Source organism: Spinacia oleracea, chromosome 3 (genome assembly GCF_020520425.1).
Source record: "Spinacia oleracea cultivar Varoflay chromosome 3, BTI_SOV_V1, whole genome shotgun sequence".
Lineage (NCBI taxonomy): Eukaryota > Viridiplantae > Streptophyta > Magnoliopsida > Caryophyllales > Amaranthaceae > Spinacia > Spinacia oleracea.
The window spans coordinates 100,585,851-100,612,117 of NC_079489.1; the positions used below are offsets into that span (position 1 = coordinate 100,585,851).

The following is a 26,267-nucleotide window of genomic DNA, read 5'->3' on the forward strand; positions in this document are numbered from 1 at the left end:
ATTTTCTCATTTTGGGTTGAACTTCACTCTATTGAGGATGGATAGTAATGTGTACTATTTGAATGGGTTTTGAGGTAATGTGTTTGGGTTTATAAAATTGACCAGATAAGTTGGGACACTTGATATGGCCTAAAATTGAATAATAGTTTCATAATAGAAATCATGTCATACTAGATTGAGAGTGATTCATTATAGGTAACAAGACTTGATGATGATAGGTTTTATAGGTGGGTGAATCACTTCCCAATCCTATATGACTAAATTTCCAATTTGACCCGTTTATTCAATTCAAGGTCATAAACCATGAGTCACTAGGTTTATCTCATGCAAATGCGAAATGATATATGGATCAAGCATGGAAAGTGATTTAACCAATTTAATATAAAAAACACTCGAATAATTTATTATTAAGAAGTGTGCATAAGATAATTCCTTTATTGTTTTATTAATTTGATGGTGGAACTTTAGTTTACAATTGCCATAAGTACAATAAATGTTACAATAATCATAATTCCTATCTAATGAGCAGCTTCAAGTCTTGATCCCTTCGCCTTGAACCATGTTGCCTTGATTATTCTACATATTTCTTCGCTTTGGATGTTTGGAAAGTAGGGATCTAAGTAAACAAAACCTATATTTTGATTTATTTAGAATTTTCCACTTTACTTAACTCAACCTAAATTGATTTTAGGTAAGTATAACGAAGTGGTAAAGGGTTTGGAGTATTTAAAAATACATAATCTGTTATTTAAGAAAAATAGAATTTTATTTTGGGGAAATCGAAGTTTATAAGAGAAAACCAATTTTCCTTTTAAAAAAAACTGTTGAGAAAATTACATCTCGTTGAACTTTAAATTTGGTACCATGACCTCCCGAACTCGGATTTGAGCGTTTAATACTTTTTTGGAAAGATATAAGATTTTTATTTAACGTGTTAAAAAATGGATTCAAAATAAAAAGTAAATAATTTATAAATAATTTTTCTTTAAAGCTTCTCCTTTTTGAGACCTTGAAGTCAAATTAAATCATAAATTAATTGTTGGAAAACAAAATCACGTTTTTATTTTTAAAATGAACTTTAGAAACATTTTAGAGTCATGTGTATAAAAATCTCAGATTTTAAAGTTTATTTAATATTTTTAATAAAATAAAACTTATTTATTTGAAATTGTCATTTTCAAGAAACTGTCTTCCTAGATTTCTGTTTTTGAAAATATTCTGTAAAATTTAATAAAAATCGTGTGGAGGTGAGAGAGGTCAATTTAGAAAGCTTAGTATTTTTTCTTTCTATGATATTCTTTGAGATTTTCGAAAATAATAATTTAACCTGGTCGAATTTCACCAAATAAGAAATCGCAAACTGAAAAAGACAGTTTTTCTAGTCTGAAATTTAGGATTTATTGTGATTTTTCTAAAACTTATTTTTGAAAAATTCCAAATGTCGTGATCTTATAAATACTTCAAGTTTCTGTAAAAAAATTATTTTGTGAATTTTGAAAAGTGACGATATTTTATATAATTATCAACCAAATTGACAAAAAAATGAAAAATGAAGAAATTGGCTAGTACTATAGTTCCACCATCTTTCTCTTGAATTTTCTTATGCACCTTCCCACTTTAACTTCATTTTGAGAATTTTTTTTTTTTGGTGATCAACATACATAAATAAAAACACACTTCACGTACACTCACTCTCGAATCTCGCCCGTGGTCGGTCAAATTCTAGTTGGTTTCCAAATTAGGTAACCGGCACGTATAGTACCCTAACAGGTTATAGAGCACACATAAGAAAAGAGTTAGTAATGTATGAAAAAATAATTGGAATTCACAAAAATAAAAGGAACAAGAATATTACCTTTGGCTCTGACTAGCAATGTTTGAGAGATTAATCCAAATGATCAATTGAAATTAAAAAAAAGTGACTGCAAAGTGAATTGTCCAAGAAAATTAAATAACTTCTTTTTTTGATTTTCTGAATATTGATATTAATTAAACTAAAAACTTATTTTTTTTTTATTTTTCTGATTTCACTTTAACTAAAACTATTTTTTGACTTGAATGAACTATATTTTTTCCTTTTTTACTGATTTTTTTAGAGAAAGTGAGTGAATGAGAGCTTTTTTTTTTTTTAGAGAGAGAGTAGAATGATGGGGGGTTGGGCCTCCCCTAAGTGAGAAAAGATGATGGTATTTATAGGGGTGGAAGGGACTAAGTTGCAAATAAACAATAGTTGAAGGTTATACGAAATAAAAATAGATTATTAGGAGGATTTTGTGAATAAATAAGCAAATTTGAGTAATCATGACTTGATTGACCCATAACTGCTTTTGTTTTATTTGCCAAACTGATAAGTTATACTGTCTGGGAGCTCAACGGGCTAAACAAGGTACTCGTCTTAGAGAAAAAATTCATGGCATAATAAACCATAAATAAGATGATCATTTTGGAAAGAGATTATCGTCCGTTTTTTTTTTTAAAGAAAGTCGGGCTTTAGAAATGCAGGCCCATTATTACGAAGAGGGCGTCATATAAAAAATTGGTTATACATTATTCTCTTTACCCGGGGGCTCGTTGTAATACTGCGTATTAATAAGGTTGTCGTCACATTATTTGAACAATGACGTATTATACCCCCCCTCTTAATAGTAATGGTACTTTTAAGAGACAATATTCACGGGAAGCACTTTTTAGAAGTATTACTCTCATGGTGTATATTCCGATATGGATACTACTCTTTTAAAAAAGCGCCTAATACATCCCATATTAGTAGTAGGGAAACTAGTGGTCGTAAAAATATCAGTTTCGTGATTGGATATGAGGAATTTTTATCAGTTAAGTTTATTCAAAACAGATAAATAAGAATTGGGTTTCGATATCGGACCATTTGAATGACATTACAATCAGTTGGTTTGATCATAAAGGGAGAGTTTCATGACTCGTGACTATTGCATGGTGAAGTGATGGGGTGAAAGCAATAGTAAATTTATCAGTTAGAAAACTGATTTGACGGATGCATTGCAGTTATTTCATTGTGCATGCATTGATGCATGTTATTGCATTGATGTGTCAATCAAGTTTTAATTTATTAAAACTTTATTTTTGGTTATAAAATGCTTGTTGTCTTCATTTGGGGATGTCAGTATGTCACTTTGGTTTTTGAATGTGAGTTTGTTACTTAGTTTAGGATTTTTTTTTACTTGGGTTCACGTGCTTTTTTGGGGGATCAATCACATTAGGTTTCTTTATTTTTTTGTCTTTTTGCTTTTGTTTTCTCTTTTTCCTTTTTTTTAATATTGGGGGGGGGGGGGGGTACGTGGGTTTGGTTTAGGGGCATTAGGATTAGGTTTGTTTAAATTTTTTTTTTCTTTTGCTATTTGTTTTATTAGTTAGTTTATTGGTTTATCTTAATTTGGTTAGTTTAGATAGTTAATAAATTAGGTAGTTAATAAATTAGTAACTAATTTTATATTAGTTAATAGTTTACTTTTTTGTTAAGTCATTTTTGCATTGTTTTGTTGTAATTAGTCGGTCTCGTATGTTGGTATTGTTACGTTAGTAGTAAGTAATGTTAAATTTGTTAGTTTGTTAAGGCGAAACTTTTAACCCGGTCATGGTACGTTATTATTCCGGGTCCTATGAATTGAAGTTTTTATCTTTTTCGGGTACACACTCATAGTAACATATAAATTTGTACAACCCTAGACATTTACACAAAACACCTTAAGTAGTGATATTGGATAAGGGATAGACACATAATTTTTGCGTGTCGTTACACATAACAAACTTGAATTAAGTTATTGTTAGCGTGTTGACGTATTATACGGTAGAATCAAAGTATATTATACAATACGGAATACGGAGTACTCCTTTATAAAAGGAGATTACCCCTATCCAATTCACCACTTACCACTTATTTCTTATCTCCACCTTATCCAAAAACATCAAAATCTTCCATTTTCACGGCACCCATGGCTCCCAACAACCAAGATCAGCCACCTCCTTCTCCTTTCGATGAGCATTTTCGGATGCTAACTTTGTATTTGAACTTGCTCATGGCGTTATTTGTGCTACTAGTGGCGCTCGTGGTTTTCATAATTATGAACAAGTGAAGCTTGGAGGTTTCCGGCACGAAATGCGCACGATTCGATTTGTGCTTCGATTTTTTGCTATTTTGGTAGATTAGAAGTACACATTGTAAGGATTTTGGGCATTTAAATAAAACGTCTTTGTTTTATTGTTAATATTTTCGGACTTTTAATTACTACCGTTGTTACTCCTTAAATCGTCTTACCATTACCGCTAAGGTAATGAACAAAGAAACTCGAGCAAAAATTATATTAAAAAAATATTTTCCTTGACAGAGGATCATACAAAATTGGGGATCAAAATTTGATGTCTACAGATACGTTCTGTTCGATTTATGGATCGATTGCGACAGAATGCGTGAATAATTTCGCAGCGTGAGGCTTAGGCTAGGGGTTGGAGTCAATACTCAGAATATGAATTGTGTGTGTTCCCATTTCACGTCGAACTTGGGCTATATTTATAGAAAAGAGTTTGTGGAAAGATAGAATTGCAGAGCTCTAATCCACAAAGAATTAGGAAAAAACACGTACCCAGGTAATTCCAGCGCCCAGGCCTGGGCGCCGAAGATTTCGGCGCCCAGAGCCAGGCGTTGGAAATAGGATCTGGGCTGTTTTCTTAGTCAGATTCGGATTCCTAGAATCCGGAGTGTTTGAGACTTAATCGAGTCTTTTATTGCGTATTAACTTTGTGACGGGATGCGTCTGGGCCCGTTACGAACTCTAGGCTCGTTAGGATTTTAATTAATACGTGACTCTTATTTTCGAATCATATTAGGAATAGGATTCTCTCGTAATCTCTATCTCATTTAGGATTTATGTTGGAGTGCAACACCTAATTCTGACAGGTTTCTATCTTTTATGACTTGCCACTTTTAGAAGCTACCCTTTACGGCAGTTACTATTTTTAGCAGGTTTCCATAAATAGCAGGTTTCTATAAATAGCAGGTTTCCGGTGAAATGAAAAGGGGTAATGAGATTCGTTATTTTATAGGAGATGTGTTGTCAAGTGGAGATTTACGTTTTCATCATCGAACCTTCCCTTTCGGGAATGGGGACAAAAGTAGGTGTCTACAGTTAGCCCCCACTTTGACTGAGTCTTGGAGTAAGACGATGGTCAAAGTATTAAACGGAGTGCGTCACACAAGCCATGGTGACCTATTTTTTGCGAGGGTCTCACGAGCCCCCGAGTGATAACATTTGACTTAAGGGTCATCACTTTGAAGTGTGGACATATCCCTCACGTGTCATTGGGATTTGTCAACTGATAGTATAGAAACTTCCTCACTTTGTCATTGGCAGGATCTAAAGGTGCGTAGAAACTCCCTCACTTTGTCATTGGGAGTAGCTACAGATGTTTTCGAATTCAAAGCTGTGAAGTGTAAATGGGCCTGGCCAAGCCCAATCACGAGGTAAAAATGTTTTTAAAGATTCTCATTTTTAGGGTTAGCTAAACGAGAAAACCCCCTTGTTTTTATGGGACGCAAAACGAAGGAAAATCCAGCACACACTACTACAAAATAGGGAATAGAAAACGCTGAATAAAGAACGGTTAAGTTTGTTAAGCGTTATCTAGGAGTATAGAGAACGCATTTCTCTTATAACTGTTATAGGAAAAAAAAATAGAGGACGGTTACCTTACCTAACCGTCTTTTAATCTTTACATAATAAAAAAAATTAAATTTAAAATATCTAATAAAATATGCAGCTGTATTCTAGATACCCGCTTTGTATTCTTTTACAAATTTATTTTACAATAAAAAATTAAACTTTAATTTAAAAATCGGCTCACGTTTATGTTATTTCCAAAATCAATATCTCAATTAACAAAATCAAACCATCATTTTTAAGAGAAAAAAATTACCAAAACAAGATTTTATTAGGCGGCATATCCCAGAATCCCTCAAGATCGAAAACCCTGGTGAGTTTTTTTACTTCTTCTTCTCAAACTAAAGTTGATTGTATTTTTATGTTTTGGGGGTTTCTTGCTTTTGATTCTTGCGCCTGGGATTTCTTTGGTTTTTGTTTGAATTGAATTGGTGTTGATTGTCCTAGGGTATTCTTTCTTCACTTGGATTGTGGGAAAGATCCTATTTTTAGGTCTCAATAATGCCGAAAAAATCACCTTGCTTCATATGAGGTTCCAAATTCAACTTTTGCTCTCAATTTTAATTCGTGATTTTGTAGTGAGATTTTTAATTTACTTTGTTGGAGTAATTTTTAATTAGTGTTTCTGGCAAATTTTTGATATAATTCTGATTTATATTACTGAATTAATTTGAGCATTTAACAAAGTTTTTATAATACCTGAATTGCATCGGGTGTGTTGGGAGCTTGGCTTGCTTCTGCTGCGCTAAGTGCAGGTTGTAGCTTTGCATTTGTTTGCTAGTTTCAGGCTGAGTTCAATTCTGGTTGTATCTGGATAGGGTGCTATGTTCTGTTTTTGGTGTTTGCAGGGGCTGTTTTCTTTTGTTCTTACAGTCTGGTTGAAGGTCTTATATGTTGGGGTCTACTCCTTTCTGTATGTTGCAGCTTCTTTTCTTTGTTGGCTGGCAGTTCCAGTGTTTTTGCTGCTCTGTTATGTCCTGCCGTGCTGTTGTTTTAACTGCTGTGGAGAGTACTTGCTAGCTGCAGATCTGCTTTATGCAGGTGCTTGTTCGTGTTGAGCCACTTACTGCAGTTTAGGTGTTGTTGTGTTTGTTCGGGTGCGGGCTGTGCACCCTTTCCTGTTGTCTTGTTTCTTTGTTTGAATTTTGATTGTTTCTACATTTTGGTAAATGTGTTACTGGATTGAAATGTACGACCTTTTGTAAGTCTGTAAGTTCTGCTCAACCTGCTAAGGTTGAAAGTTATCATTAACATGGCCTTTCACGTGCTTTCATAAAACAATTTTCATTGCATGAAAAAACCTGGATTGTATACTCTGAAGATAATCCAGTTATTTAATGTAGATTTGATAAATACTCCGTAGTTCTCTTGTATGGAGCCACCTTAATCTTGGGACTTCTACGTTGTTATCTTCCCCGCGTGGTCCCCATCCCTTGAGACAAGGAAAATGAGATGGGTTTTGGGTAAGAAAATGAATGGATGTTAAAGAAACTCGTATGTGACTGTCTGATAATAGGCTTAAATTTTGCAGAATGGTCTCTGAATATGAATTAACATAACCTGGTTCTTGTTTTTGTGGTCTCTAACTTTTGTAATATGCTCATTTCAGCATTATATGCTAGTTGTTTAGTGGGGAACTTTGTGGAACAACTATGGAGTTTTGCTTGGCCAGCTGCTATTGCAATGATCCATCCAAGCCTTCTTCCTGTTGCAGTCATGAGCTTTTTTACTAAGGTGGCTTTGTCCCCTAAAACTAGTTGAGCATGCAACGTTGTGATAAAATGTAGTTCTAACTCCTAATTTATTTAAATTGTGGACAACTTGCAGTTATTCTTGGAGGGCCATTAGTTGGAAAACTTATGGATCATTACCCCAGAGTACATGCATTTAATTTTCTAAGCTTTATCCAGGTAATCCTCTTATAATCTTATTTCATTCAATAATCAATATGCTATTTTGTATCACTTTCTCATCTTTCTAAGATTCACTTCATATGGTATAACTGACCCTATATTGCTACTCATAATGTATTGCTAACTCATTCTTCAGCTGCTAGGCTCTACAGGGAGAAGTGTACGGTATAACTAAAAATGCACGTCATTTTGTTGAATAATTGTATGACTTCACATCTGCATTAGCTTGTCTGTCATTTCTTACAGGTTTGTCACCGTCTCTTACATGCCCGATAACCAAAAACTTTAGTTACACTATACTTATAAAAAAAAACCCTGCTAGTAAGTGACATTATATCTACAATAAGCACCCAGGGGAAAGCAGAGTGCTAGTATTTCCTCAGATCTCAAGCTAAAGACCAAGGCTAGGAAACTGCTTCCACTCTTCCCCTAAGGAAAGTGTCAGAAAATGCTAGTAAATCTACAATCAATGAATGTGGAAACTAAATAGTCAGCTAGATTACTTAAAGTTCCCCATACAAAGGCCTTCTTGACTCGTGAGAATCCAACTACGGAGTACTGCACCACCTTCGTTTTCAGTTATTGCCTTATTGCCTTATTGATACTTACCAGAAATCCAAACGGCTAGCCTGTCTGTCTGCACGCACCTCCCTGCAAGTCTGTTGTTGTTGTTGTTGTTTGTATAGACTTGTGCCTTCTCCTGTAAACCATTTGGACAGGTGGACCATTAGTACGATCCATTACAATCACACTGTACACTTATGACATTAGGATCTATGTTATTCTTCCTCTAATTTTTATTTTGGTATATATACCCATTATTTAGTGTTAAATTTATTACTCTTAATTACATTTTAACTTGTCTTGTAGTATTTTAACAAAGCTCTTAAGCTAGCTCAAGGAGATGGTCGGTTACCTCAGTTCACTCCTGCAGACGAACTGCCCTGTTACCTCAGTTTACTCCTGCAGACGAACTGCCTTGTTGCTGCAGAAGCTCCAGTTGTTGCTGCTGCAGAAGCTCCGGTTGCTGCTGCTGCTGCTGCAGAAGCTCCGGTTGCTGCTGCTGCTGCTGCTGCAGAGTCACCTGTAGCGGCACGCTACAAAAGCTCTTTGATTTTTATTTTTTATTTTTTATTATTGACATCGGAATGGTATTTTTTTTTTTTTTTGTGTACCTTGTATAGGATTTTCTTATTGTATGAACAATAGTATTTTGTTATTGAAGGAAATTATTTTTGGAAAGATTGTGTGGATATCATTTTTATTTTATCTATTTAGATTTGGTTTACGGAGCTAGGATCGTAATATCCTATGTTAGGGATGTGCGAAATGCTATTTTTGAATAATATTTTTTAAAAAGGGGTAGATTATAGAACGGTTGTATAAGGAAATTGCTTTCTATTTTAATATTAAACAAGAAGTATATAGTACGCCTATGTACGGAAGGTGTTATGTATCTCAATATTTAACAGGAAGAATAGAGGACGGTTATGTACGGAGGACGCGCTTTATTATAGAGTATAAGAGACGGTTATGTACGTTAACCGTTCTATATTCCTTCTTCATTTTTTGATTTTAGGAAGGGAATAGAGGACGCTTATCTCTTATCGCTGTACTTTATTACTAGGTATATAAAACGCTTCTTTTACCCGTTTTATAAGTTTTATAGCGCGCTGAGTTGGAGAACGCCTCTAAGGCGTCCTATAAAGTGTATTTCAACAGTACTCTATTCCCTTTTTTGTAGTAGTGACATCGTTCTTTTTTTGGAAAAAACGGAAAACCAATCTTTGAATTTTTTGTGGAAAAAAGAAAGCTACTCACATCGTTCTTTTTTGGAAAAACGGAAAACCAAAAGCTACTCACATCGTTTTTGAAAAAAACGGAAAACCAAAAGCTACTCACATCGTTTTTGGAAAAAACTGAAAACCAAAAAGAGTTATCGCTGCAGCGACTAAGGACCTGCGCGGTTAGTGACGCAGACCCCACCGGCTAAAGATGGCGAGCCTGTCCGCTAAGGGTGGACACCCCGTCCGATAGAAGTGGACGAATCTGTTTTGAAATTTGTTTGTGTTTAATTTTTTTGAAAATAAGGACCTACGTGGTTTGCGCCGTAGACCCCGCCGGCTGAAGATGGCGAGCCTATTTCATTTTGTTTTTGAAGATTCTATTTTTCGAAAACTGAGGACCTGCGCGGTTAGTGACGCAGACCCCGCCCGCTGCGGGTGGGCGAGCCCTGTCCGCTGAGGGTGGACGCCCCTGAATTCTTTTTTTTCAATTTGGGACTCGCGTGGTTCGTGACGCGATCCTGCCTACTAAGATGGGCAAGTTTCCTACTTTTTTCATCGTGATTTCTTTTTTGAGAATTTCTTTTATTCATTCTTGCAAGAGCGAATTCTTTCGAGGGATGCTCGGATTTAGTTGTAACCTGAACGTGGGTTGACAACGGGTTTAGATGGACCTTTGTCTTGCGACCGTCTGCTTTCGTGGTTTTGAGCTAGTCTTTACGGCTCGATTTTTGCCACTACTTGGTCTTTGATCAGAGGACCATGCACAAGTGTCAATGACGACCTTTCTCTGAGGTTGAACCTGTTTTTTTTGAGACATCGAAACATGAGATGGTGTATGGCGTAGTCCGGGAATGTGATTTTGATTGTGCGCTCCTTGTTGGAGTATATTTTTTCGCGAGCCCCCAAGCACTGGGGCTCGTCGGTCGTTTTTCGCATCTTGTAATCATGTTTGGGGTCATGCTTGTATGCGCGAGCGACCTTTTATAGTAGTGTGCTATTTTAGCGAAGCCGTGGAGTGCGACTTCAGTTTTCAGGCGACATCCGGTTTTAGCTTGGCCCGGATGAATCCTTTGACAGACAAACATTTTTTATTTGGGAAGCCACCGGCTTAACGACACACATTTTTTGGTGTTTCGAAGAATGACCATGCTATTTATTTTGAAAAAGTGTACATAAGCATTTTCTGAGACAAGTCTAAGTTTCGACCAAGTTTTAATGTTTATTTTTGCTTATTTGGGAGCTAAAGGTGCTTTTGGGCTTGATCCTACTTGCAATAGGGCCTCGTGTTTAGCAACACGGTTTTAAGTCTTTTCCTGTTCCGCGTTTTGCGAAATCTGGGCCTTGGGCTGCATTTCCGGCGCCCAAGGCTAGGCGTTAAACATTTCGGCGCCCAACCTTGGGCGCTGGAAGTCTTTTCCTGGTGATATTTGACTTTCGGATTTCTTAACACGTTTCCGAATGGGATCAGGATGTCACTGGGTGCGTTCAGCTATATATAGGGGATAGATACGTCCCTATTTTCCACCACTCTCAATTTCCTTCTCTCTTTTTTTGCTGTGTTTTAATTACTCATTGCTTTTGCCATGTCGATCCCTACTTTCTCACTCCAAATGACTGTTAGGCGTTGGCTACGGGCCCTTACTCCCACAGAAAAGGCTTTGTTAAAAGAATACCACTTAGAGGCACTTTTAGGCTTACAACAAATTAACATTGATTATAACTTTCTGCATGCTGCCCTAAGCTTTTGGGACTCCGATCATCATGTTTTTGCCTTTCGGGGCAACGAAATATGTCCTTTGCCAGATGAATTTGCTGCGATCCTTGGTTATCCTACTAATGCTACTCCTGCTACCCCTGGCACTATTGAAGAGGGTAAAACAACCATAGGGGCTTTCCTAGGACTAGATGATAACATGTTTGCTGAAATTGTTGTAGGTGACGAGGTTAACTTGGCAAAACTTGTAAAACATCACTTTAGGCCTAGTAAGAATATGACCGAACAGAAATTGAATATTCGAGCCCTTGTATTTTGCTTGATGAATCACTATTTGCTGTCGAATAACAATGGCGCGTTCGGTGACATAAGGTTGATCCCCTTGATTAGCCAGATGGAAAGTTGCTATTCTATTATGCCGTTGGTTGTTGCCGAGACTTTGCTGAGTGCGGATGAGCTGAAGAAGGATGCCAAATCTGAACATTTTAAGGGAAGCCCCCTATTACTGCAGGTAATCGATTTTCTTCTTTGCGCACGCATACGCCCCTTTTGCATATATTTCTTTTGCCTGGGGCTGAGTTTCAGCACCCAGGGCTGGGCGCTGGAGTTTTCGGCGCCTGGTCCTGGGCGTTGAAACTGCGCCCCAGGGACCGTTTTTTTTTTCTTTTCATTCTTTTGATTCGATCGTACCCTGTTTTTGCAGATTTGGCTCGCGGAACGGCTTAGGCTCTTAGAAACTCCTGCCGATCCTAAACATTATCGCCCTATAGCCTTGGGTAATCGAAAATATCTGCACCGAGGCCAGGACAAGGCCGAATGGGCCTCTTTTTTTACTCATGGTATCTTCTCTATTAAGTGGGTGGTACCATGGTGGGGTTTGACTACTATGACGGGGGGTTCTGATGTATCGGTTTATGTTTCCTTGTTGGGGCTATCTCGGCCCATTTACATTTTCCCTTACTGAGTCATGCGTCAATATGGCTTAAGGCAGACTATCCCCTTTTCTGATACGGTACCACCTACAGTAGCGGCCCTTTCACAAGCACGGGTTCAAGCATGGGCTAAGTATTATGATGGTCTCCCGCGTTGGGCCGTGGCTACAAATGGTTTTGTGGGTCTTTCTGAAAACTACAAGTTGTGGATGAGTTCCGATGATAAGGCTGTGAGGACCGAGGCTCGAAATGGGGAGTCGGCTGAGCTTTTGATACCTCGCATTCGGGTTAGATATGAGGGCCGTGATTCTGCCAATCCTCGCACCCATAGTTTTAAGACTGTGAAAGCTCGCCTTGATCGAAAGCGAAAGGAAGTTCCTCCCCGTTCCAGTTCTAGGCCTAAAAAGATGCCTAACATGAAGGGGCCTGATGTTGTTAAAAGAAGTGCAGGCTCTCGCGGAGATCGTCGCCGGAACAATGTATGGGTCAGGAAGGCTCAACCGCCTGTAGAAACAGTGACTAATCCAGTTGATATTAATAACCTTTCCCCTACCATTGTCTGTGCCCTTGAGGCTGAGCGGGCTATAACTGAGAATGTGTCTGAAGCCTTGGCATCTTTGGAGGTTAGTGTCCAGGAGCCGGTCTTTATGGAGATTGATATGGGGGCAGCGCAGAACACTGTGGGGGTGGATCCTGCGAACATCGCCCTCTATAAGACTTTATTTGATGATCCGGAAGAACTAGAGTAGTGTAGTTCTTGCTAGGGTGTAGGTGCCCTTTATTTATTTCAGTTGTGTTTGTTTTTATTCTTAGCACTTTGTTTTCCTTCTTATTATTTTTTCAATAAAGGCGTATTTTTATTTTTCATTTTCATTTATTTTTGTTTCTCCTCTTTTTTATGTTTTTATATGTCTAACACTTTTTGCACAAAGAATATGTGTTTTTTTTATTAGACCGAATCCTTGGTAAGGATTGCCTACGTATCTTGTCAGAATCAGGTCGCGCGTAGTTCTAGCTTAGAATAAGTTCTAGTATGCCGGATTTCGGTTGATATGCCCTGAGGTGGAAGCATATTACTTAATCGGTCAAATGAGTGAAGTATTATCATTATTTTCATCTGCCGTTTTTTGCCATAAGTCGTGTAAAAATGAAATTCGACTAATTTGTATGGCTATATTTTTGGTAAGCCTATTTGGATACGTACTGTACCCCCCAAGTGTTCGTTATTTTTCCGTTGTGTGCGTATAAAATGACGAGCACTTCTGAAAAGAAAAATTTTGGCAGGCAGAGAGTTTCAACGCCCAGGCTGGGGCGTCAGAAATTTCGGCGCCCAGCCCTGGGCGCTGAAAATGATTTCTGGCGGTTGTTTTTTACGCTTTGCTTCACATGTTCTTGCATTTATTTCTTTTTTTTGCCTTGATTTTTTGCTCATATTTAAAGTCAATTTTGAGGCTATTTTGGAGGCTTTTTTTTTTACTGTTAGCGTGAAATGCATTTTTGTCCGGATTAATTTTTTCTATTCGTGACTCGAAACAGTTTTGAAAATGGAGTTAGGGTGCGGAAGTTATGAAGATCTTTGTGTAGGCTTTTGAGGTGGATTGAGGTGCGTGTTGTTTTTGAAGGATATGGTGGGGTTATATTTTATTAATTCCCCTTTTAAGCAACATTTGCTTTCGTTTTGGATTTTGATTTCCTTTGACTTCTTTGGGTTGTATGGGTTGACTTTTATGGTTACACTGGTTGACTTTTATATTATGGGGATATGAATGGGATGGTGCGGTTTATTTTGTGGGTTTCAGGGAAATCGCAGCATGGGTGTTCTTCTCCTTCCCGAACGAACATCCCGTTAAGGGTTCTTTGATACGGGGGAAGGAGGGTGGTTTGTTTGGCTTTGTTAACGCGTAGCCCAGACAGGCGGTCAGCAATATCTTCCTCCGTTGGTTCATAGCCTAAGCCAAAGGGAGTAGATTTGTTGGGTAAAGGATGGAATGTGCATTCCTTCTTCCTTATGCCCAATGAGGTTCCTGGGAAATAACCTTGAGCTAGCAGCATTCTAGGGATGACCCGGGATGCATGCGGGTCTAGGAATGCTGGATCATAGTCTTCAATGAACTGGATTGCTTCTTCCATTTGAAACCCATAAAGGTCGTCTGCAGTTTCGGCCGTTCCAACCATAGTACAACTGTTGTCGAGAGGAGGGGCGCGAATTTCTAGTATTACCCCGTTATGGTTAAGTTTAACCATTTGGTGCAGGGTAGAAGCCACACCTCCTAAGTCATGGAGCCAAGGTCTCCCCAATAGGAGGTTGAAAGTGGGCTTGATGTCGATTATTTGAAACTCCGTGGTGCGTGCCACAGGCCCGGTTAGTATGGTAAGGTTGATTTTTCCCAACACAGGCCTTCGAGAGTTATCATAGGCTCGTACCCCTTGTGTGGAGGTTTGGAAGTCATCGCTTCCTAGTCCCAAGCAATGGGCGGTTCGCCATGGGCAAACGTTAACCGCCGAACCATTATCTACGAGCGCTAGGGGGATGTTTTGCCCTTTGCATCCAACTACTAGATAGAGGGATTTGTTATGGGCACCCCCCTCTCTGGGTAAATCTTTGTCAGTGAAAACTATGGCCTTTTCTCCAGCATCTCTCGTGACGTGGTTAACCAATGAGTCAGGTGTGATATCTGTAGGCACTGAGATGAGGTCAAGTGAGCGAATAAGCTTTTCGTGATGTTCTTTTGAGGTGCACATGAGATCCCAGATGGTAATTTCGGCCTTGGTTCTTTTCAATTGTTTCAAAAGAGGATTTTCAATGACTTCTGCGACGGTGGTGTGCCGTCCATTCTCAGGAGCTTGTCTGACTGGGATATCGTCCATAGGAGGTGGGCGGATGTCAGGCTGGTATATTCTTCCTGGTCTGGTGAGGTTGTCGACTTCGGGTTCTTGAGTGGTGGTGTCGATGAGAGCATACCCGGGCCAAGTTTCAGTAAAGAGGTCCTGGCCCGACACTTGAGATACGTAGATATCTTCAGCATCATCATCCCACACAGCGCACACTTCTCTCTCGATTCGATCCATAGGGACCACAGCGAGTGGTGCACCTTGAGGTGTAATGTACACCGTAGGGTCGAAGTTCTCATTTTCTGGTTGGTCGAGAGAGATGTGACAAGAGCCGAGTGGGCTCTTGTTGTTGTTGGGTTTGCCAACGTTAGGGAGAGGTATCAGTTCATCCTCTATCAAGTCCTGGATGGTATTCTTTAGGTTCCAGCAGTTTTCAGTGTCATGCCCATTTCCTTGATGGAATTTGCAGTAAGTACCTTCGACCCAATATTTGCTTTTGACAAGAGGGTCACGGGTGGGGCCTATAGGTCTCAACTTTCCTTGATTGGTTAATCTTTCAAAGGCTTGTACCAAAGTCGACCCGAGTGGGGCAAACTTTCGGTCTCGGACCCATCTTCCAGGGCTTATTCGGGCGGGAGTCTCTTCTACAGCATGGACTTCTTGGGCTTGGGATGTGTTATCCCGATTATAGGTGTTGTTTTTATATGTGGGTTTGCTTTGTATGGTTTTGGCGAGGTCGTCCTCGATCTTTATTCCCACATCATAAACTCTTTTGAAAGTGTCAAGTCCCAGGTACCTAAGGTGTTGTCTGTAAGCCGCTTCCAGGTTGTCAATGAATTTTTGGACCAATTCTGTTTCAGGAGGCCTATTGATTAGCTGGGCCGCCTGGTCCCTCCATCTAGCAAAGTAGGTTGTGAAACCCTCATTTTTCTTTTGGAAGAGAACTTCCAGCTCGCGCATGGTGACTTGGAAATCCATGTTCGACGAGTATTGCTTGATGAAGACATTGACAAAGTCTTCCCAAGTGGGGAAGAGCTTAGGGTCCTGGTGATAGTACCATTTGAGCGGCACAGGTTCCAAGGACAAAGGAAAGGCAGGTAAATATATGGACTTGTCCACGCCTTTCAAGTTCATGGCATTCACAAAGCTCAGTAGATGATCACGGGGATTGTCCGTGGCCTTGAACTTTGGTAAGTCAGATGAACTGAACTTTTCTGGTAGTTTGCCAGGAAAAGGTTCAGGATCGAGGGAGAAGTATTTTCTCCCCATGGTTTGCTGTAGGACCATTTTTTCAATCCTCTTCTCGTTATCGAGGTCATTTTTGGCTTGTGCAGCCGCTAAAGCATCATTTTCGATTTTCAATTGGCCCATAAGTTGGGTCATTTGGACCATCTGGTCTCGCAAATCTTCGATGGACATGTTTGAAGGTGCGAATCGAGGTTGGGGAAGCGGAGATCCTTGAAATGAGGGATGACGGACGGAGCTTGGAGTCACTAAACCTGATGTTGGCGATGTATCTTCGAGACGCACTAACCATTGATTCCCTGATCGGCACCAAGTGGCAGGACCAGTCCTAGGCATAAGATAAGCTAAAGTTTAGGTTCCCAAAGTTTCAAGCATTACTTAGTCTAGACTTCGACTCTCTCTATTGGTTTTTTTTTTTGCTCTTTCTTTTATTGGTACACTTTTTGGTTTTTTTTTTTGGTCATTCTTTGAATTTTCGAAACACTTGCCCGTGTGACATTCATAGTTATTAGCGTGTTCGGTTTTGGTGCCGAACATTGTCGTCGTAGGAGGCCTATCAACGACACAAAGAGTTATTTATTTTTTTTATTTTTTTTGAGTCGCCTCTAGAATCGAGTGCTTTTACTTACGCCTTCGTAGCAATTCTTTTTTACGAACGTTTTTTGGTGCTACGTGTTATTTTTCTTTTGCGCGGGCACCGAGGCTGCTGCGCCTGACCAGAAGGCCAAGCTGCAACTTCAGCGCCCAGCGTCGGGCGTGAGAAATTCTGGCGCCCGGGCAGGGGCGTTGAAAATGCGTCCCTGGCTGGTTCTCGTTTTCTGTTTACGTCTACTTTTGTTTATGCGACTTCGATTTGCGTGCTTGCCTAATAACGTCCTTTACGCGTTGTGCAGCGTTTGTGGGATTCGTTACAGGCCATCCCGAGCGTCGCTTATTTTTGTGGCGATCATTCGGGTTTGCGGAACACGTATTTCGGTATAACTCTTTGGCAAATTAGTCTATGAATGTTTGGGCAATTTTTAAGGTCGTTGGTTTTCTAGGATAGTTTGTCACACACAATCACATATTTCGCTACACATAACTAACATTCATCATGAGGCGATAATAACATGTCATGTAGTTTATGATAGGCTTCTATGGGTAGTTATTTGCGCCTGGTTTGGTACCGCTTCTATCGTAGATCCAACACATGCCCCGGTCGAGGTAGTGTCTTCAACAGACGAATTTCGTCCAAGAGGCCAACCCGCAAGTGCAAGCCAAGGGGGCATATAGGCGAGAGGGACCTAGTGGGCGAGATATTGGGTTTGGGACGGGTGTACTACTAGCGAAAGTGCCGAGTGGACAACATTCGAAGCGTATGCACCCCCCGATTGGCGATGGGTATCCTTAGTCCAAACTCCCTGAGGGAGCCAAGATTCATTATGCGGTTCTCCCTGTTCACATTAATATGCTGATTTTCAGGTCGTCCCAACTTGATGGGGAAATAAACGCGGGGTAGGATCGTTTCACCCTTCGGCTATTTTGATTACCTACAAGCACGAGTATTTCCTTCACTATCCCCAGAGGAGTCGCCACTGTGAGGGGGTCGAAAAAGCACGAGGCTAATGCGTGACCTCGTCCCTCGTGGGTGTGACGATTCTTTTTATTCAATCAAGTGTAATTGGATTTCCTGTGAGTTTACACCCAATTGACTAGTAATATAGGAGTCGCCATTCAGCTTTTAACGACAATGAGAAAAACTGACAAAACCCGGTTATCGTGAGATAAAGGGAGTGCAATTATGTTTGACCACGACGGCCGTAGGTTCCCTTGTGATCCCTGGTGTGGGGATCTCTCAACATACACCCGCAAGGTAGAGATTGAGGGTTCGGGGGACTGTAACTACTGAGAGGAGTACTCGCTCGTCGATAACTCCAGAGGCAGGATATCCTTACTAGCTCAGCATAAAAAATTGAAGGGACATGCGTTAACTATTAAACTAATCTGAGTTGATTTTAGCAATATGCAACATATAATACTAGATCGATCGCGATTATCTGATTTAAATAGCATTAAGGGACCTAGCATGATAATCCAATTTCCCAAAAATATTATATTTGTTAGGCGTGGTAGAACAATCAGATTTAGTTAGTTTAACAGTTCATAAAAAGGGCGAGGAAAGCAATTAAATCATAAAAAAGGGACACATTACGACGCACCCTTGAGAGGTGCGTCACGGTTCTCATAAGACTAACCACTTTGACTTTGCTATTTCTCCTTTTTATTTAACGAATCTCAAATTATGGGACAGGATACGTTCTGTTCGATTTATGGATCGATTGCGACAGAATGCGTGAAAAATTTCGCAGCGTGAGGCTTACGCTAGGGGTTGGAGTCAATACTCAGCATATGAATTGTGTGTGTTCCCATTTCACGTCGAACTTGGGCTATATTTATAGAAAAGAGTTTGTGGAAAGATAGAATTGCAGAGCTCTAATCCACAAAGAATTAGGAAAAAACACATACCCAGGTAATTCCGGCGCCCAGGCATGGGCGCCGAAGATTTCGGCGCCCAGAGCCAGGCGTTGAAAATAGGGTATGGGCTGTTTTCTTAGTCAGATTCGGAGTCCTGAAATCCGTAGTGTTTGAGACTAATCGAGTCTTTTAGTGCGTATCAATTTCATGACGGAATGCGTCTAGGCCCGTTACGAACTCTAGGCTCGTTAGGATTTTAATTAATACGTAACTCTTATTTCCGAATCATATTAGGAATAGGATTCTCACAGTTTTCTATCTCATTTAGGATTTATGTTGGAGTGCAACACCTAATTCTGACAGGTTTCTATCTTTTATGACTTGCTCCTTTTAGAAGCTACCCTTTACGGCAGTTACTATTTTTAGCAGGTTTCCATAAATAGTAGTTTTCTATAAATAGCAGGTTTCGGGTGAAATGAAAAGGGGTAATGAGATTCGTTATTTTATAGGAGATGCGTAGTCAAGTGGAGATTTACGTTTTCATCATCGAACCTTCCCTTTCGGGAATGGGGACAAAAGTAGGTGTCTACACTGTCCGATACCAGTCTTCCCAAAGTAAGTATCTATGCAAATGATTATGACATTGCCATGTCCACATAGTTCAAGAAACAGAACTACTAGTCATCTTGCATTCTAGTCGTCTAACGTTTTCTCTGCGTCCAATTTTATAGAAAACTCCGACCAGGGACCATTTTCAACTTTTGACATTCAAGTTCACTTGATAGACATTTCTTAGTCACAGGACTGGTCCTGACAGTCTATCTTGAATATATCGTCAAATTGAAGGGACTCATCATTTAATAAACCACAAATTAAATGGAAAAATGAATTCTATTCATTTATTGTGAATGATTAACCAATAATGTTTTACAAAGATTTAAACTCTAAAACTTTAAAACATTAAATAAGGACATCAAAGCCATTCTCCAATATGCTTGATTCCCATGGCTGCAGTGTGCGAGTTGTGCTTCGCCTGCGGCAGAGGTTTAGTCAATGGATCTGATATGTTGTCATCAGTTCCAATCTTGCTTATCTCGACTTCTTTTCTTTCAACGAACTCTCGTAGAAGGTGAAATCTACGAAGTACGTGCTTGACTCTTTGGTGGTGTCTAGGCTCCTTTGCCTGTGCAATAGCTCCGTTATTATCACAATACAGGGCTATTGGTCCTTTAATGGAGGGGACTACACCTAGTTCACCTATGAACTTCCTTAGCCATATAGCTTTCTTTGCTGCTTCATGTGCAGCAATGTACTCCGCGTCAGTTGTAGAATCCGCAATGGTGCTTTGCTTAGCACTTTTCCAGCTTACTGCACCTCCGTTGAGGCAGAAGACAAACCCAAACTGTGATCTGAAATCATCTTTGTCGGTTTGGAAACTTGCGTCCGTATAGCCTTTACCAATTAATTCATCATGTCCAACATAGACCAGGAAGTCATCTTTGTGCCTTTTCAGGTACTTCAGAATATTCTTGGCAGCAGTCCAATGTGCCTCTCCTGGGTCTGACTGGTATCTGCTCGTAGCACTGAGTGCGTACGCAACATCCGGGCGTGTACATATCATAGCATACATTATTGAACCAATCAATGATGCATATGGAATCCCATTCATTCATCTACGCTCATCAAGTGTTTTTGGGCACTGAGTCTTGCTTAGAGTCATTCCATGAGACATGGGTAGGTAGCCTCGCTTGGAGTCTGCCATTTTTGAACCTATCAAGCACCTTATTGATATAAGTGCTTTGACTAAGTCCAATCATCTTTTTAGATCTATCTTTGTAAATCTTGATGCCCAATATGTATTGTGCTTCTCCTAGATCCTTCATCGAAAAACATTTCCCAAGCCAAATCTTGACAGAGTTCAACATAGGAATGTCATTTCCGATAAGTAATATGTCGTCGACATATAATACTAGAAAAGCAATTTTGCTCCCACTGACCTTCTTGTATACACAAGATTCGTCTGCGTTCTTGATGAAACCAAAGTCACTGACTGCTTCATCAAAACGTATATTCCAGCTCCTTGATGCCTGCTTCAATCCGTAGATTGATTTCTTTAGCTTGCATACCTTTTTAGCATTCTTTGGATCCTCAAAACCTTCAGGCTGTGTCATCAACACAAATTCTGTTAAAACGCCGTTTAAGAAAGCGGTTTTGACATCCATCTGCCATATTTCGTAATCGTAATATGTAGAGATTGCTAACATTATCTTAATAGACTTTAGCATTGCAACTGGTGAAAAGGTTTCATCGTAATCCACACAGTGGACTTGCCTGTAACCTTTTGCAACCAATCTAGCTTTGAAAACTTCAAGTTTCCCATCCTTGTCCTTTTTCAGTTTGAAAACCCATTTGCTTCCAATGGCTTGGTAGCCATCTGGCAAATCGACCAAATCCCATACTTGGTTTTCAGACATGGAGTCTAATTTAGATTGCATGGCTTCTTGCCATGGCTTGGAGCTAGGGCTCGTCATAGCTTGTTTATAAGTCGCAGGTTCATCACTTTCAAGTAATAGAACGTCATAGCTCTCGTTCGTCAAAATACCTAAGTACCTTTCCGGTTGAGATCTATATCTTTGCGATCTACGCAGGGTAACATTTCTAGATTTACCATGATTCTCACCAGATTCTTCTAAATATCTCTGAGTTTCATCCTGAATGTCATCTTGAGCATTCTCTAGAGTTTGTTGTTTGACTCGAATTTCTTCGAGGTCTACTTTTCTCCCACTTGTCATTTTGGAAATGTGAGCTTTCTCCGAAAAGACACCATCTCGAGCAACAAACACCTTGTTCTCAGATGTATTGTAGAAGTAATACCCCTTTGTTTCCTTTGGATAGCCCACAAGGATACATTTGTCAGATTTCGGATGAAGTTTGTCTGAAATTAATCGTTTGACGTATACTTCACATCCCCAAATCTTAAGAAAATACACATTTGGAGGCTTTCCAAACCATAACTCATATGGAGTCTTTTCGACAGCTTTAGACGAAGCTCTATTTATAGTGAGTGCAGCTGTATTTAGTGCATGTCCCCAAAATTCTATTCGAAGTTCGGCCTGACCCATCATTGACCTGACCATGTCTAGCAAGGTTCTGTTCCTCCGTTCCGACACACCATTCCATTGTGGTGTTCCAGGAGGAGTCAATTCTGACAGAATTCCACATTCTTTCAGATGGTCATCAAATTCATAACTCAGATATTCACCGCCTCTATCAGACCGCAGTGCCTTAATCTTCTTGCCTAATTGATTCTCTACTTCACTCTGAAATTCCTTGAATTTGTCAAAGGATTCAGACTTATGCTTCATTAGGTAGACATAACCATATCTACTGAAGTCATCAGTGAAAGTGATAAAGTAGCTGAAACCACCTCTAGCATTTGTACTCATTGGTCCACATACATCTGTATGGATTAAACCCAATAGTTCAGTTGCTCTTTCTCCAACTTTAGAGAAAGGTTGCTTTGTCATTTTGCCAAGTAAACATGATTCGCATTTACCATAATCCTCTAAGTCAAATGGTTCTAGAATTCCTTCCTTTTGAAGTCTTTCTAAGCGTTTCAAGTTAATATGGTCTAATCGACAATGCCACAGATAGGTGAGATCTGAATCATCCTTTTTGGCCTTTTTGGTATTTATGTTATAAACTTGTTTGTCGTGATCTAATAAATAAAGTCCATTGACTTATCTAGCAGATCCATAAAACATCTCTTTAAAATAAAACGAACAACTATTGTCTTTTATTAAAAAGGAAACCCTTAGCATCTAAGCAAGAAACTGAAATGATGTTTTTAGTAAGACTTGGAACGTGGAAACACTCTTCCAGTTCCAAAACTAGCCCAGAGGGCAACGACAAATAATAAGTTCCTACAGCTAATGCAGCAATCCGTGCTCCATTTCCCACTCGTAGGTCGACTTCACCCTTGCTTAACTTTCTACTTCTTCTTAGTCCCTGTGGATTGGAACATAAGTGTGAGCCACAACCTGTATCTAATACCCAAGAATTTGAATTAAAAAGTATACAGTCTATAACGAAAATACCTGAAGATGGAACGACTGTTCCGTTCTTCTGATCTTCCTTTATCTTTGAACATTCTCTTTTGTAATGGCCTATTCCATTACAATAAAGACAGCTTGATGTGGACTTGTCCTGCTTTGATTTAGCATTGCCCTTGGACTTTCCACTTTTCTTGAACGGTCTCCCTCTAGCCTTGAGTAAATCTTTGGCTTCACAGTCCAATATTATCTCAGCCTTTCTGACAAGGTGAACAAATTCTGCAACTGTTTCTTCTCTTGGTTCACTTAGGTATAGTTGCTTGAAGCGACCAAACCCACTTTGTAGTGAATTGAGCAAGATAGAGACTGCCATCCTTTCTCTTATTGGTGTTCCTAGTAGACTTAGGCGATCAAAGTATGAACGCATAAGATCCACATGGAACCTCAGTGGGACGCCTACCCTCTGTTTAGTGCGAAGGAGCAGAACATGTGTTTCTTGGACTTCCATCCTATAACACCTGTTGGGAGAACTAACCTTTAGACCAGACATTGATTCAATCAACTCATGGACGTTCAGGTCCCTGTCCTCCGTGCTTCCATGACAGATATCCCTCAGATTCTTGATGAGCGTAAAAGGTTCATACGCTACAAACCTTCTAGCCCATTCATCAGGGATATTGTTCAGCATGAGACTCATAACCTTTTTGAGATCCGCATCCCAGGCGGAAAATCTTTCAGGGGTCATGTCTCTGGCATAGTAGCTTGGCATGGGATGTAATAGTACATACTCAAGTCCATTGAGTCTGATTATTTCAACTAGCTTAGCTTCCCATTCAAGAAAATTCGATAGGTTCAGCTTGACCATAAGCTCAGAACCCATGATGATGTTTTGATTGTTGTTTGCCATAGTTAAAACTACAATTGAAAAGAATAAACAAATAAATAACCATTCACAGTTTCTCTTAATAAACTTAAATTCTAGCATACATGCATAATTCAATGTTCATTAAGAATTTTATTCAAGTTATGTGTTCCGGCAGGTGTGAATAAAATGATTCCAAGATCCTAAAATCCATTGAAGAATTAAGCACAGTTTGTCGACTCAATCCTAAAACATCTTAGGTAAGCAAAAACCTTTTGCTAATAGTCTAGAAACTATTCTTGGTTGATAGGCACGTCTAAGAACTTATTAGGTAAACCTATCGATTTTGCCACGACATAAAAGGACTCCTTACTTATATCGTTGAGTTTCACCAAAACTAACATGTACTCACAATTATTTGTGTACCTTGCCCCTTTAGGACCAATAAGTAACACCTCGCTGAGCGAAAACTATTACTAGATTGATGTAAAGGATATCCAAGCAAGTGTATATTTTGGCATGGCACCTTTTAACTCAATTTTTAAGTTTGGAACTTAAGGCTCTTACTATGTTGGTTAGATTTTAAGTGAACTAAAATCCTTAATCATGCAACATAATCAAGCCACAATCTCATGCATAATTAAGACATATTTAAAGAAATAAATAACTTAAAGCATGCAAGAGATAAATGTGATCTAGTATGGCCCGACTTCATCTTGAAGCTTCAACTTCAAAGTCCGTCTCGAAAATCTCCGTGGGAGGCACCATTTTCTTCAAATAGGATAAGCGATAATTAAACTAATTACAACTATTTGATGGTACGCAGACCATATTTGAATTGAAAAACAATTTTGGTACTTTAGACCAATTACATTCAAATTAATGGTACGCACACCATATTTTCTATCCTGTTTGGGCCATACTAGTCACTTCATAACCTGCAAAACAGTACATATACAATATATACCATTCACCCATTCATTATCATGAATGGCCCACATAGCTGGTTAGTAAAACATGTTATGCATCACATAAATATTTGCAGAAATTAATCAAGGGCACCAATAATCTACAAATTATTCAGTCCTTATTAATTCTAATCAAGTTGTTTTAACCTTAAGGATTTGTAGACCTAATCAAGAGTTTATGACTAAAAGGGCTCCCACTTAAACCAATAAATTCATAAGCTTTACTAATTTTAAACATAAAAATATATTTCTAGTCTAACCGGAAACATACAAATTTAATTAAAATTTAAAGCTCATATAAATTTATAATTGAATCCACATATTTAATTTATTTTCAGTCGTATTTAAATTAATTCATGATTGTAATTTTAGTAAAATAATTAGAATAAATGAAATTTATTATAATTATAATATTCAAAATTAAAATCCAAGAAAATAATTTAAATTATTAATTTTAAAATTAATTCAAATTACATAAACTGAAAATTTCAAATTAAAATTTTAAAACGATCTAATCGTAACACAAGTTACGCAACATCACCATGCAACGCACAGCCATAGGCCACACGCACGCAGCCATCGATGGCCATGTGCGCGCAGACTATGTGCTGCGTCGCATCTGCTGCTGCTCACCATCGCAAGGCATCATCGAAGCACGCTCGCTGCTCACCATCGCTGGGCGCGCGCCAGCGCTCGTCGCACGCGAGCCAGCGCTCGCTGCGCGCGAGGATTCGATGCGGTCGTAGCGCTCGTCGCACGCGAGCGAACGCTCGCTGCGCGCGAGGCTTCGATCGTTGCGCGAGGCAGTGCGCGTTGCACGCGACTGCTCGCTGTCTTGCTCTCGCCCTTGCCCACTCGCCCATCACACAGCATACGACACAAGGCAGGGCTGCTGCCTTGTGCTCGTGCACCATAGCCTTGCTCATTGCATTCGTACCGCATGGGCGACGAGCTCCCTTGCTCGTCGTCGCATGCCCGCACTATACAACACCCCTTAAGGGTAACACGTAGCGTCCATTGCTTTGTGCGTGCAAGTTATATGAGCGAATCGCAAATTAATAAATCATATTAATTTCATAATTTTAGGGCGAAAAATCGAAAATTTATTAATTAAATGATTTCCGATTAACATGGATTCAAGTCTAGGTCATAAAAATTTAAAATTTAACACAAATTTACAATTTTTATGGTGGTTTTTAATTATAGGTATCTAATTAAATTATTAACTAATTATGAAAATCAAATCAATTCTAAATTATTCCAATTTTCAACAAATTAATCATAATTACAAATTAGATTGCATAATTAACAAGGCTAGGCATTCAAACTTGTTAAACATATACAGTAGGTCAATCAAAAATTCAAGATTTAATTACAAGAATCGCAAATATTTAATTTAACATCTTAAATTTACAAAATTTTGCGTTCGAAAAACTAAATTTAGTTAGGCTTCGAATTTGAGAATTCTGGGTTCGGCCGAAATATACTATTTTTGTCAAAATTTTAGAATGCCTTTTATATGCGGAATTGACACAAAAATCACTCGATTTGGATGAGTAACGAAGAAACTGCCGAAAAACTGCGTACATATAATTAAATAAACGCAATTTGCAATTAATTAACAATTACGAAAATTAATCACCCCTTTTAATTCTTGCAAATCTGTAATATGTAACCATGTTTATGCAATTTAGATTATGAAAATAATAAGAGGCTCGTGATACCACTGTTAGGTTATGATACATATGACAAAACATAAATCATGCGGAAAACCTTAATGCCGGGAAACATATTATTGACACATAATCATTTAGCATA

At 39.0% G+C, this 26,267-nt stretch overlaps 2 long non-coding RNA genes across 2 annotated transcripts; one reads left to right on the forward strand and one right to left on the reverse strand.

Moving 5' to 3' along the window:
- Window positions 1-421: 421 nt before the first annotated feature.
- On the reverse strand, window positions 422-2,502 carry LOC130469210 (uncharacterized). The gene is made up of 2 exons (XR_008929612.1): window positions 1,856-2,502; window positions 422-1,763 (listed from the first exon to the last, which is right to left on the reverse strand). It is a non-coding gene; the product is annotated as an uncharacterized lncRNA (long non-coding RNA).
- Window positions 2,503-5,709: 3,207 nt separating this feature from the next.
- On the forward strand, window positions 5,710-9,104 carry LOC130469211 (uncharacterized). The gene is made up of 4 exons (XR_008929613.1): window positions 5,710-6,003; window positions 7,300-7,424; window positions 7,518-7,600; window positions 8,474-9,104. It is a non-coding gene; the product is annotated as an uncharacterized lncRNA (long non-coding RNA).
- Window positions 9,105-26,267: the final 17,163 nt, after the last annotated feature.